The sequence below is a fragment of the Silurus aristotelis genome, assembly GCF_946808225.1.
Source record: "Silurus aristotelis genome assembly, chromosome: 7".
NCBI lineage: Eukaryota > Metazoa > Chordata > Actinopteri > Siluriformes > Siluridae > Silurus > Silurus aristotelis.
Genome location: NC_139580.1, coordinates 28,422,555 through 28,436,170, shown reverse-complemented (window position 1 = coordinate 28,436,170; position 13,616 = coordinate 28,422,555). Strand labels below are relative to the sequence as shown.

At 40.2% G+C, this 13,616-nt stretch overlaps 1 long non-coding RNA gene across 1 annotated transcript; it reads right to left on the bottom strand.

Annotated features, from left to right (window-relative positions):
• Positions 1-709: 709 nt before the first annotated feature.
• On the bottom strand, positions 710-5,731 carry LOC310728755. The gene is made up of 2 exons (XR_014534326.1): positions 5,605-5,731; positions 710-1,035 (listed from the first exon to the last, which is right to left on the bottom strand). It is a non-coding gene; the product is annotated as an uncharacterized lncRNA (long non-coding RNA).
• Between the last annotated feature and the right edge of the window lie 7,885 nt (positions 5,732-13,616).

The window sequence follows — 13,616 nt, the reverse complement described above, 5'->3', positions numbered from 1 at the left end:
TGTACTTCTACTTAAGTGAAGGATGTGTGTACTTTTGCCACCTGTGAGGTGTAAAGACTGATCCAACACCAGTTCCTATACAGTACAAGTAGTCCCTTTTTTCGGAATTTCTAAGAAGCCATGTATTATAAAAAAAAATCCTTTCTTGTTTTCTCCTGATCATCACTTACTTTCCTCATTATCTCGACATAAGTTTTTTTTGTGATCACGACTTAATTTCCGCGTGATCTCAAAGTAAAACCCGTTTTCTCACGATGTAATTGTATCGCGCGAGAAATTTTGCGCCTTTTTAGTGTTTCTCATGTATAGCAGACCTGACAGCCTTCTTCCTCAATTGTCAAACAGTTCTACAGTATGTTTTCAATCACTGACTGACACAGAGCTATTTCAGTCCCTGAACAAAGTAAAAGCGAATGCAACCATTTATGATGCTGTAATAATGCCGCCTCTAGAACATACATAAAATTAAGTACTGATCATGAGGAAACAATGTTTCTTATGTCGAGATCGCGAGAAAATAGTCGTGATCACAAAAAAACTAGAAAAAAAAATATTTTAATGCATCGCATCTTTGGACTAATGCTAGCGCATCCAAAGGCGTCCTGTATAATTGCATGTCTCTGGCCTTCTTGTTTGTAGAAGAACTATATATGGAGTGGAAAAGTCTGGTGTCCCAATACTTTTTGCTGTGTACAAAAACAACAGGTGATTCTTGAGGCTTTCATGTTTTCTTTTCTGATTTTGTATCTCGAATTGACATCATTCCAAGCTAAGAGTTTTCACTTACAGGGTAATTTAATGTATCTTTTAGTTGAGAGTGTAAAGTAAGGGATGTGTGTGTGTGTGTGTGTGTGTGTGTGTGTGTGTGTGTGTGTGTGTGTGTGTGGGTGTGTGTGTGTGTGTGTGTGTGTGGATGTCCTCTTTCCCGCTGTTGTCCTTGCCCACCTGAACGAGGTGTGACTGGGCAGGAAATCACCTCATTGCTCCTCTGCTGGAGCTTCATTGGCTGCTTATACCGCATCCTGAGCCTTGGCCCTTACACACACACACACACACACACACACACACACAACCAGACAACACTCAGATGAGAATACTGGTATTATGAAAATACCCCCCACACACACACACACACACACACACACACACACACACACACACACACACACATCCTCACATTAACCCAGAACAAGACTAAGATGAGAATACTGGTACTATGAAAACACACATACACACACACACACACACACACACACACTTTAAACCAGAACAAGACTGAGATAAGAATTCTGGTAATTTGAGAACAGACAGAATTAACAGTAAAGCCCAAGGCTCAGACAAAAAGCTCCTAAAGACACGTCTGCTGCGTGAATACGCACATGCTCTAATTCTAACACTGATCTAATGCGCTAATGCTAACACTGTAGAGATAACGCGAAGTAGGTCTACATGGCCACAGTCCTGAAAATAATAAAATAAATATACACACATGTCCAGCATGTCAAAAAACAAAAGCCATACTGTCTGGACAGCTACACAAGTATGTGTCCAAATAGTAATGATATGTAATGAATAGTAATGATAGAGGGATCTGTACAAGTTGGCATTTGTATCACGTATGTATGATGCATCGTTTTTAACACATTTTCATTATTAGTAGATGCACTATATTTTTATTATTTAGAAAGTAGTAATTTGTGACCAATATTTGAAATGTAAATTGGTTTCTCAACCGTTATGTTGACGCACAACCCTAATATATATATGTGTGTGTGTGTGTGTGTGTGTGTGTGTGTGTGTGTGTGTGTGTGTGTGTGTATTTCAAGTGTCTATTTCTTTTCATTTTGATGATTTTGGCTTAGAGCCAATAAAAACCCAAAATTCACATTTCAGAAAATTTGAATATTGTGAAAAAAGTTTAATATTGGAGACTCGTGATGTCACACTCAAATCAGCTGATTCAATCTAAACACCTGCAAAGGTTTCCTGAGCCTGACTGGACTGTTGCTCAGTGGGCCAAAGTTGTCTTTTCAGATGAAAGAAAAGAACATTTTGCATTTCATTTGGAAACCAAGGTCCCAGAGTCTGGAGGAAGAGAGGAGAGGCACAGAATCCAAGTTGCTTAAGGTGCAGTTTAAAGTTTGCACAGTCAGTGGTGGTTTGGGGAGACATGTCATCTGCTGGTGTTGGTCTACTGTGTTTTATCAAGTCCAAGGTCAGCACAGCCGTCTACCAGGAAGTACTAGAGCACTTCATGTTTCCCTCTGCTGACCAACTTTATGGAGATGCTGATTTCATTTTACTTGGCCCCCTACCCACACTGACAAAAGCACCAAAAGTTGATTATATGACCATGGTGTATACCACCTCAGCAGTGCCACAGACTGATCTCTTCCATGCCACGCCGAACTGAGGCAGTAATTAAAGCAAAAGGAGCCTCTACCAAGTATTGAGTCTGTACACAGTAAATAAACATACTTTCCAGAAGGCCAACAATTCACTAAAAATGTTTTTTTTGATTGGTCTAATGAAGAATTCTAATTTTTTTAAATAGTGAATTGGTGGGTTTTTGTTCAATGTGAGCCAAAATCATCAAAATGAAAAGAAATAAACACTTAAAATATATTAGTCTGTGTGTGATGAATCTATATAATATACAAGTTTCACTTGTTGTTTTGAATTACTCAAATAAATCAACTTTTTAATGATAGTCTAATTTATTGAGATGCACCTGTATATATATTAGGGGACACACGAAAGGCAGGTTCACCAGGTTCTCCAGACGTCCTGAGATCAGGTTTATCTAATCGCCAAAAAGTGAAATTGCAGGAGGGAAAAGAAGCATCTGCAGTAAAGGAGAACAAAGTTTCAGCTAAAAGAACGATCTCTACAAGCACAACAAATAGCTGTAAGATCTCCAGAATGTGTTTAAACGAGCTCGTGATTTCAGCTTGCTGCCACACGATTTCATCAGATGTGGCACACCGGTGTGAGAATAGAGTGAAAGGGGAGTTTTCTCAAGTGCCAATCAGAAATCACTCCAGTGCACAGAATTCCCCTGAGTTCCCCACAGCAGGGCAGAGTGAAAGCAAAAGAGGAATAACAAACGTCCTTGCATAGGATGTGGACAAACAGAATCCTTCCCACACACTCTTTTGGAAAAAACAGCATATAGAGTCACATTTTAAGATTTAACAAATACATATATCTGTCTATTGATTTGAACGCTAAAACCGTGTATATACTTATGTTCCTGTTAATGCTGTGAGCAGCCGTGTTCATCTGAGGAACCTGATTTCTAAACCGTTACTATATTTTATTTCCTATGAGTTACATCCTTTATTGAATGCAGAATATTAGCCCCCCCACCACCACACACACATGAATTCCAGACTAAGACCCCCTGCCCTTCCCTACACCCAGTGTTTGAAGGTAAGGAAGAAAATGTAATTTTTTTACATTTAGCTTTTTAGTGTATATGTACTTAACTGAAGTGTTTCCATTTGGGAGTCTTTAACTTCACAAGTCCTTGCTTTTTATTCACGAGGATGAAACGTAAATGGTCATGCATGCAGCAAACCACCAATCAGGGTTGGCGCTTGGTGGCATCTACTTATCATCAGCATACAGTTCAGCGTCAGTTCAACTGCAAGCAGAACATTTAGAGACGAATAAATGATGGACGAATCTCCTGACTCGAACTCGCCACAACACACGTGGCCTCATTCATACTCATACACCTTTTTATTTTAAAGTAGTTAAAAAAGGCTTTGGGCTCTTCAAAATTTGAATCGATATCAATCAGTGTTTGACTCTTTAATATCGTTCTATTAATATATTAGTGCGCTAGGAGTAACTACAGTCTTTTCACATAAACTGAGTTGATTAAGAGTCTTGTGACAAAAATTATAATTGGAACATTATACCCATAATAAATCAGTACTTTGGATACTTAAGAACATTTGGAGGCAAATACTTATGTACTTTTACTTAAGTAAATGTTTGAAGGGACACTTTTACTTTTACTGGAGCATTTTACAGAGTGTATTTCCACTTTAACTCAACTACATTGTTTGTGTACTTCCTACACTTCCTACACCACATTCTTCCCGAAATCCCAAGCTGTCCGATTTCCTCCTGCTCATACTTAGTCCCAATGTTTACTGGACAGGCCGATCACAAGAATCCGTCCGAGCCAGCCGGTGCTATTTTAATCCGTCTCCACTGACCACTTGTGATCACATTTCATCAGTAGGAAAGTATCCAAATCTGACAAAACTTCAGAACCACACGGTAAAACTCCAACAAGATGAGCATTCAAATAGGATTTTAATTTATACAAATAAAAAGCTGAATTCACATTGAAAAAGTGAAAGATCTATTCTTCGATGGCCGTGTGTGTGTTACCCTGCATTTTTATTGCGATTCTATCTGACCGCATGACGTTTCCTTTAACAACCAACAACATGTGAATACCTGATGTGGACAAATTGGGACAACTGACAAACATATTAATAACAGACTTGGTCTTGTTACATTTTAAACTCATAAAATAGTCCAAAGGTAGCCTAGAAAAGTCATATAAGGTCAAGAGGCTGCTAATGACTGAATGACTGGGCGACTAAGACACAGCTGTCAGACGGTTTCTATTTTTAGGAGTCAGATAGTAAAGACCACGAATGTTCCAAAGAAGAGATAGAGAAAAGGAGAGGGGGTGGGGCTTATAGGGGTGGAGTTGGAAGGGGGGGGGCTTGGAGGGGGCATGGCTGAGGGAGGACATTCTAATCCAAATATCATTGGCAGTGTCACAGTCTGCTGTTTAACCACGTAGCCTGGTTACAAGGCCATTGCATAAGAAGCGCACACATGCATAAAGCAAACACATGTTGCACACACACACACACACACACACTTTTACATTTCAGGCTATCTAAAGGTTATGGGTGGGGAGAGACCTTTAGAGATCTGACCTCTTTCCAAATACATTCATTCTTTTTTCTTTCTTTCGAAATGAATGAATAAATAAATTAAGCCAACAATCTAATCTAATCTAATATCTGCCAAGCAACATACATACACACATATACACACACATATACACACACATGCACACACACAAATGCTCTTCTCATCTCACTTTGGAATCGATTATCAGACAGAAAATGAGGCTCAGGCCTGTTGCTATAGTAACATTTCTGTAGCAACAGTTTAATGTTTTCTCTGTGAAACACGACAAAGAAAATCGTTTTGATGTAACATTTCAGTCTTTTTCTTCTTTGTCTTTTTACATTCACAAGAATAGAATAAACCTGAGCTCGTCTCGAGATTTAAGAGCTCTTGTCAAACCAGGTGCAGATGCTTGAAATTTTCCTCTTCCCACTCTCCCTTTCTTTCTCGCCATCCCACCCCCCCTACACCATGTGCACTTGTGTTTACAATCCTGGACAAAATGGGGAACAAGAGAAGGGTGGAGGAGGAAACCAGCCATAAAGTTTGGTTAAAAGGTAAAGCTGCGAGGATTGTTTACATGCTGAAAGTTTCCTCCACCCACTGACACACACACACACACACACACACACACACACACGCTCTGTCCATACTCACAGTCAAAGAACTTTCCACTCATTCACTCTCAGCACCATTTTGAAAGGAGATACCCTCCCCCTGCTTGGCCAGGCATCACACAGCGCACTGTCCAACTAGTGCCATTGTTTAAACACACACACACACACACACATGTGCCCTCCCCCACGCTGACAATTATACACAAGAAAGAACTCAGCAAACTTCTTTTCCTCCTTTCTTGCAAGTGGTGATCATTCTTGGGTTAAAAATAAAAAGTAGAGATATAAAGGTATGGTGCAGTTCATTCCATCATCTGAGAACACGTCCTGCACCAAGAACACATCCTGAACCGAAGACACATCCTGCACTGAGAACAGGTCCTAAACCGAAGACACATCCTGCAACTAGAACATGTCCTAAACTGAAGAGACGTCCTGCACTAAAAACACGTCCTAAACTGAGAACATATCCAGCACAAAGAACACGTGACAGAGTTGTAGCTGGTGAACTCTGTCACAAGAGCTGTTGTGTAAGGTCAGTTCCTTCTGGAAGGTTAAATTGGGTGAGCTGCTTCACACACACACACACACACACACACAAACACACACACACACACACACACACACACACACACACACACACACACACACAAATAAGGCTGCACGTTTAGCACGTACATGGCCAAAAGCAAAGGCAAATGTGTGGAATAGTGTGGTTGAAGCTCTCTCTGTTGTTTCAAGAATGTCACATGACCACCTGTTGAAAAGATTGATCTGCTGGTTGCTCTTATCCTGTGTGTGTGTGTGTGGTTGTATATATGTGGGTGAGGTGTGTTGAACCGTCACTGTCAAGCTACCAGGCAAAACATAACGCCGCATTCAACTACCTTTAGAATTGCAAAATCTGAGCTTTACAAAATGAATAGAAAACAAGCATGGACACCTGCATGTTTGCTTTTTGCTAGCAACAAACTAGCCTGCTAACTCTGACGAGGGAATGTTTACTTCTACATTGAGGGTGTTGATTGGTTTAAAGCTAATCCATGTGCTTGCAGTAAAACTCAAGAATTGTTTTTGTGTCCTGTGTGCAGCTGATACTGAGAGCGGCCATGTTGATTTGAGTAGAGACTTGAGTTCCAGAGTAGGCATTGTCTTCGTTGTCTGTATTGAAGGAGTAAAAAATAAGAATAAAGCCCCTCTAGACGAGAAACAGGACTGGTGTGTATTTGAGTATCTATGAGTGTGTCTGTGTTTGTGTGTTCATGCAAAACTGAACAGAATTGCAACATAAACACATCACCTTAGCAAAGACTGGGTTAAGGTGCAGCTATATTTACATCTCATAAGATAAGGTACGGTAAGATAAGATCAGATAAGGTAAGGTAAGGTAAGGTAAGATCAGGTAAGGTAAGATCAGGTAAGGTAAGGTAAGGTAAGGTAAGGTAAGGTAAGGTAAGATGCAACTGTGGAGGTGAGATTCGTTCCCCAGCAATAACGATAGATTAGCTACCATCTTTCTTTCTCCCACTTCCTGTACAGTGTCCAGGGGAATCCCCAGGACTGAGCTGGCCTTCCTGATCAACTTGTCCAGTCTCTTTCTGTCTGCAGTAGAGATGCTGCTACACCAGCAGATTACACAATAAGAGATAGCTACTGAGTCAAAAAAAAAGGTCTTCAGTGGTTCTCCCTGCACTCCAAAAGACCTTAGTCTTCTCAGCAGAAAGAGTCTGCTCTGTCCTTTCTTATAAATTACATCTGTATTATCTGTCAAGTCCAATTTGCTGTTCAGATGAACACCCAAGTATTTATAAGAGTCCACTCTCTTAATGTTCTTTCCCTAAATGTTCACTGGTCATAGTGAAGTGTGTTTGTGCTTGTGGAAATCCACCACCGGTTCTTTGGTCTTCCCCTCATTTATCTGGAGGCAGCTCGATGGCACAAGCCCACAAAGTTCTGGATCAGTCCTCTGAACTCCCTGTCATTATCAGCATCCGTGATATTATTAATATTAATATTAATTATCAGTAGTTACTGTGCTCCTTCATACAGTATGTGGTGTCACTGTATGTATGACTGGCCTTAATATGTTCTACTCTCACATCTTAGCTCAACTGCTCGTTTATCTTACTCTTTGCTAAATTGACCTGCCAGATGTTCACTAGTGGCCTCAAATTGGTTTGTGAGGTCGTCCACTTCTGCTCTTATAATTATTGCTTCCTCCCAGAAACAGCCCTGTTGTTCCATATGGGCAGACTAATGGGATTGATGTTCCTGATTTCCTGCAAATGTAAGTTTGTATAGGAGATCACATGGAGGACTGAGATGAAGTCCAGTGCAGTGCATCGTTCCTAAAGAACCGAGCTTTTGACATTATTGGCCATGATTTCCTTTGGGAGTATCCAGTGTCCAGAGTGTCCAAACTCTATTTGTGTCCTGTTTTTCTTACTGTGGTTTCTGTCATTTATATTCACTCATAATGTCATTTCTTTCACTGTTATATTACACTGTCTTTGGATCTGTTTTAATTCCTTTCTGCTTGAGAATAAATGTGACTTTACAGGTTTACTTTACCAGAACTCTTCACCAGAACACTATACCAGAACCCTTCACCAGAACCCTTCACCAGAACACTTTACCAGAAATCTCTACCAGAAATCTTTACCAGACCTCCAAATTGGATATCAGAACTCTCAAGCAGAACTGTTTACAGAGGTTATAATCCGGTAAATTGTTCTACAAAACTGAGACCAAGATTATAGGTGTGTCTGTGTGTGTGTGTGTCATGAACAAAGAGATACTGATACAACACAAAAGAAAAACAGCCGGTGGGAGTGTGAGTGTGGTGTGACTCACAGGTGTGTTTGCATGAAGCGTTGTTTAGATTTGTGTAGGAGTGTTTAATGGAGAATGTGATCGTGTGTGTGTGTGTGTGTGTGTGTGTGTGTGTGTGTGTGTGTGTGTGTGTGTGTGTGTGTGTTCGTGTGTTATCTACTGCCTTAGAAACTCTGGATGATTACATTTGGCTTATTTTGAGATATGATCTTAAACAGAGCAGATCTTTTTCTTTATCTGTGCATGTGCGCGTGTGTGTGTGTGTGTGTGTGTGTGTGTGTGTGTGTGTGTGTGTGTGTGTGTGTGTGTGTGTGAGAGAGAGCATGTTTCTCGGGTTTGTGGTGTTCTTTTCAGCAGAAAACAGGAAACAGCTGTAGTGCTGACTTCTCTCACTTCTCAGAAACATTGCAGAGTTTCACTCGCATGTGTGAGCATTCTTGTTTACAAGCAGTGGGCTTTAAATTCCCCACGTGTTCGCTTCAGCGCACACGTTCACTCCTCCGCTCTCAAATTACAGTCCAAGCGATGTGTGTACTCCTTGCAAACTTCTTCATCCCTGTAAAGAAGCTACAATCAGCTCACACACATCAAACCATGGAGGTCATTGAGTTTTCTAGACATTAGTGTCAAAGCTGATGCAAAAACAGGAGCTGGGAGAAACATTATAGCTGTTGCCTTTGTTTCTTCTTTTTTTTCTCTCCCTCTTTGGGATTTTTTTTTCCTTACCACAAGCCACTGACCTTCTGGGCTGTTAAGGAGAGATAAAAAATCACCACTGGTTCGCCCCCTCAGCTTTATGGAAGTTTCTAACGCTAGTTCCTTATAAGAATCAGAAAAAACACCATGATGGATACCTGTGGCATGTTTTCTGCGTATCATGGCATGATCATAAACAGGGCCACTGATGAAAAGATGACGCTCTCAGAGAGAATATTGTACAGATAGTTCACTTTTATTTATTTGGTTCAGACAAACAGCAAATCATCAATTCACTTAAGACTTCTAACACAAAAAAAAAAAGATTAAATAAAACCAGACGTTCTTTACCTGTTTTGTCTCCAGGAAGATGCAGCTCTACCTCTGCCATGTTAATCTATATTTTATTTAGTGTTGTGATGTGTTATATTGACGTAGCAGCAATGGTGATGGGAGAAAGTGCCCGAGAAACAGTTTAGCGAGGAGAAATCAATCTACATAACGAATATTGTTCACAGATTATTGGTCACATTTGAAATAATACAATTATAGCACATCTACTAATAATTATATATAAATAAATTGTTTTTTACTGATGCAAATATGGTTAAAACAATCACGATTTGCATCATGATACAAATGCTAACTTCTAAACCAATCCATCACATAGTTTTATGATGTGTGTATATATATATACTGTATGTGCTGCCAGCATTTTACACATTGACAACTCTAACATATATCCAAGTTTCCTTTCTATAGTATTGTCCATTAAAAGGATGCACTAAAATGGTTGCTAAAATATGTGGGGTGTACTAACTTTTGTGAGAAACTGTATATATATATATACAGTGGGTACGGAAAGTATTCAGACCCCCTTAAATTTTTCACTCTTTTTTATTTTGCAGCCATTTGCTAAAATCATTTAAGTTCATTTCTTCTTCCTCATGAATGTACACACAGCACCCTATATTGACAGAAAAACACAGAATTGTTGACACTGTTGCAGATTTATTAAAAAAGAAAAACTGAAATATCACATGGTCCTAAGTATTCAGACCCTTTGCTCAGTATTTAGTAGAAGCCCCCTTTTGATCTAATACAGCCATGAGTCTTTTTGGGAAGGCTGCAACAAGTTTTTCACACCTGGATTCAGGGATCCTCTGCCATTCCTCCTTGCAGATCCTCTCCAGTTCTGTCAAGTTGGACGGTAAACGTTGGTGGACAGCTATTTTTAGGTCTCTCCAGAGATGCTCAATTGGGTTTAAGTCAGGGCTCTGGCTGGGCCATTCAAGAACAGTCACGGAGTTGTTGTGAAGCCACTCCATCGTTATTTTAGCTGCGTGCTTAGGGTCATTGTCTTGTTGGAAGGTAAACCTTCAGCCCAGTCTGAGGTCCAAAGCACTCTGGAGAAGGTTTTCGTCCAGGATATCCCTGTGCTTGGCCGCATTCATCTTTCCCTTGATTGCAACCAGTCGTCCTGTCCCTGCAGCTGAAAAACACCCCCACAGCATGATGCTGCCACCACCATGCTTCATTGTTGAGACTATACTGGACAGGTGATGAGCAGTGCCTGGTTTTCTCCACACATACCGCTTAGAATTAAGGCCAAAAAGTTCTATCTTGGTCTCATCAGACCAGAGAATCTTATTTCTCACCATCTTGGAGAACTCCATGCGGGTTTTCATGTGTCCTGCACTGAGGAAAGGCTTCCGTCGGGCCACTCTGCTATAAAGCCCCACTGGTGAAGGGCTGCAGTGATGGTTGACTTTCTACAACTTTCTCCCATCTCCCGACTGCATCTCTGGAGCTCAGCCACAGTGATCTTTGGGTTCTTCTTTACCTCTCTCACCAAGGCTCTTCTCCCCCGATAGCTCAGTTTGGCCGGACGGCCAGCTCTAGGAATGGTTCTGGTCGTCCCAAACATCTTCCATTTGAGGATTATGGAGGCCACTGTGCTCTTAGGAACCTTAAGTGCAGCAAAAAAATTTTTGGAACCTTGGCCAGATCTGTGCCTTGCCACAATTCTGTCTCTGAGCTCTTCAGGCAGTTCCTTTGACCTTAATGATTCTCATTTGCTCTGACATGCATTGTGATCTGTAAGGTCTTATATAAACAGGTGTGTGGCTTTCCCAATCAAGTCCAATCAGTATAATCAAAAATTTCTGGACTCAAATGAAGGTGTAGAACCATCTCAAGGATGATCAGAAGAAATGGAGAGCACCTGAGTTAAATATTTGAGTGTCACAGCAAAGGGTCTGAATACTTAGGACCATGTGATATTTCAGTTTTTCTTTTTTAATAAATCTGCAAAAAGGTCAACAATTCTGTGTTTTTCTGTCAGTATGGGGAGCTGTGTGTACATTCATGAGGAAAAGAAATGAACTTAAATGATTTTAGCAAATGGCTGCAAAATAAAAAAGAGTGAAAAATTTAAGGGGGTCTGAATACTTTCCGTACCCACTGTATATATATATATATATATATATATATATATATATATATATATATATATATATATATATATATATACTAGCGAGGGGAAACCCCCGAGACGATATAAGGAGGAAGAAACTTGGCTCAAAGAAAACCCGGCTTCATCTAGGAGACATGGTCAAAGAGCAACTATAAATAAGCACAATCATGCAAAACAAATGCTTCGGGAAAAAAATAATCAATATGTTTCCTTGGTAAAAACACTGCACACCTTCCAACCAATCAGATTCCAGAATCCCGGTGACTACACGCCAGAGCTACCTTCTTCACACAGCTACCGAAGCTAGCATCTTACATCTCATTAAACGCTCTGAAATTCATGCTAATTCCCCAAGTTTTCCTTTTTCTCTCTGCACCTCGAAGATGTAACATTTCAAGGAGCTGTGACAGGCTTTACTGGCTTTTCCTCTCTGTGGATCAGGTGAGAAGCAGCTGAGGAAAGCTGAAAGAGATGAGTCGGCTGCACCGTGCCCTCGAGCAAAGGTGTGGCGCAGATCTGAAGCAGGTGAGCTTCTTCTCACCAGAGCATTCTTTTAGTTAAACACACACACACACACCGAAGTGTGCACAAGAGACGCTCTGTCTTTTCCGAACAAGAAGGAGAAAACTTTTGGTTTTGCACATGGCTACAGGAAGCTAAAGAAAACTACACAGACACATTTCCAGAGGTTCTCTAGAAAAACACGGGCAGGTCACGCTGGGCTTTCACTCGTTACTGACCAAGAAAAACAAAGACCAAGCAATCTGTATTCCCTTACTTTTAGAAATCAGAATGATAGATTTATCAACATAGAATGGAACAGGTGAGCATAAGTCCAGGCTTCTGTGCATTTAAGACTACACTTTTATTTCATACTTGCTTTTAACTCATCAGTCTGTTCTTGGCCATGTACATGTTCTCCCGTAGTGTTCTCCATGCAGACGGTCAGGAACAGTTGCTCGATTCGGCAGGAAATGACTCATCTCTCGATTTCGTCACGTTTTCTTCTGCCGTGCTCCGTCCTTCTGCCTTTGTACTCCTTGCACTCGAGTGAGATGTTTTTGGTCGCTCTTAGGGAACTTTAGAAACCAGAAGAAACGAAAACAAAGTGGTGGTAAGTTACTTTTCACAGGAGTCAGCGCTTTGCTATGCCACAAACCAACGCACTGAGAAGACGTCGACTTTCCTCCATAACACCGTCTGACTGATACACAGAGCGGTGGAGAGAGAAGATAAAAATAAAATCCTGATATAGAGCTTTGGCCTGCCATTGTTTTCGCTGTGTAAATGTCGAGCTGTGATCCTCTTCCCTTCTGCCCTACCTATGAATGGAGTTATCTTCAGTTCTTACCCCGATTCAGAAGATCCATGAAGAATTTGGTTCATAAATAATATTAAAGATTTGCTGCAATAACTTAGAGCTGCCAAGAACAAGCGTCCATCAGTGAACATTTGGTAACCTCAGCAATGATGGAACTGTAATGAACATTCGGTTCATCAACCGGTTTCCTTTTGAGTCTGGTTCCTCTCAAGGTTCTTCTTCTCAGGGACAATCTCAAGAGTTTTTCTCTCACCACTGGCTTATTTTTTTTTTTTAGGAATAAACCTAAAAGGAATAATATAAGACATTAAAATTTAGATTTGTAATTATAATTTCATACACACCCAATGTGGTTACTCGAGCCATCCCGGGGAACACGACTTGTTCTGAAATCAATGCCACTCCCAGTCCAGCGATATCGATACGTTTGTGTTTTATGTATAGATTCAAGAATATTTGTGCAAATGAAAGAGGAAAACAATGAATTCATTAAAGAATATGTATATAGAATAAATAACTAACAATCCTGTGCCTTTCTTATAGGCAGACATTTGTATGCTAAAAGAAGTAAAACAGTTTGGTAGAAAATATCTCTAGAAAATTAACTAGAAAATGTAAAAAATAAAAAATAAAAACTTTTTCCATTTATTAGAACTGCACACTGAAACATCGATTATGGAGTCTTGATCTATTTATTGATGTCAGAGATGCTGTTTATTTATTTAAA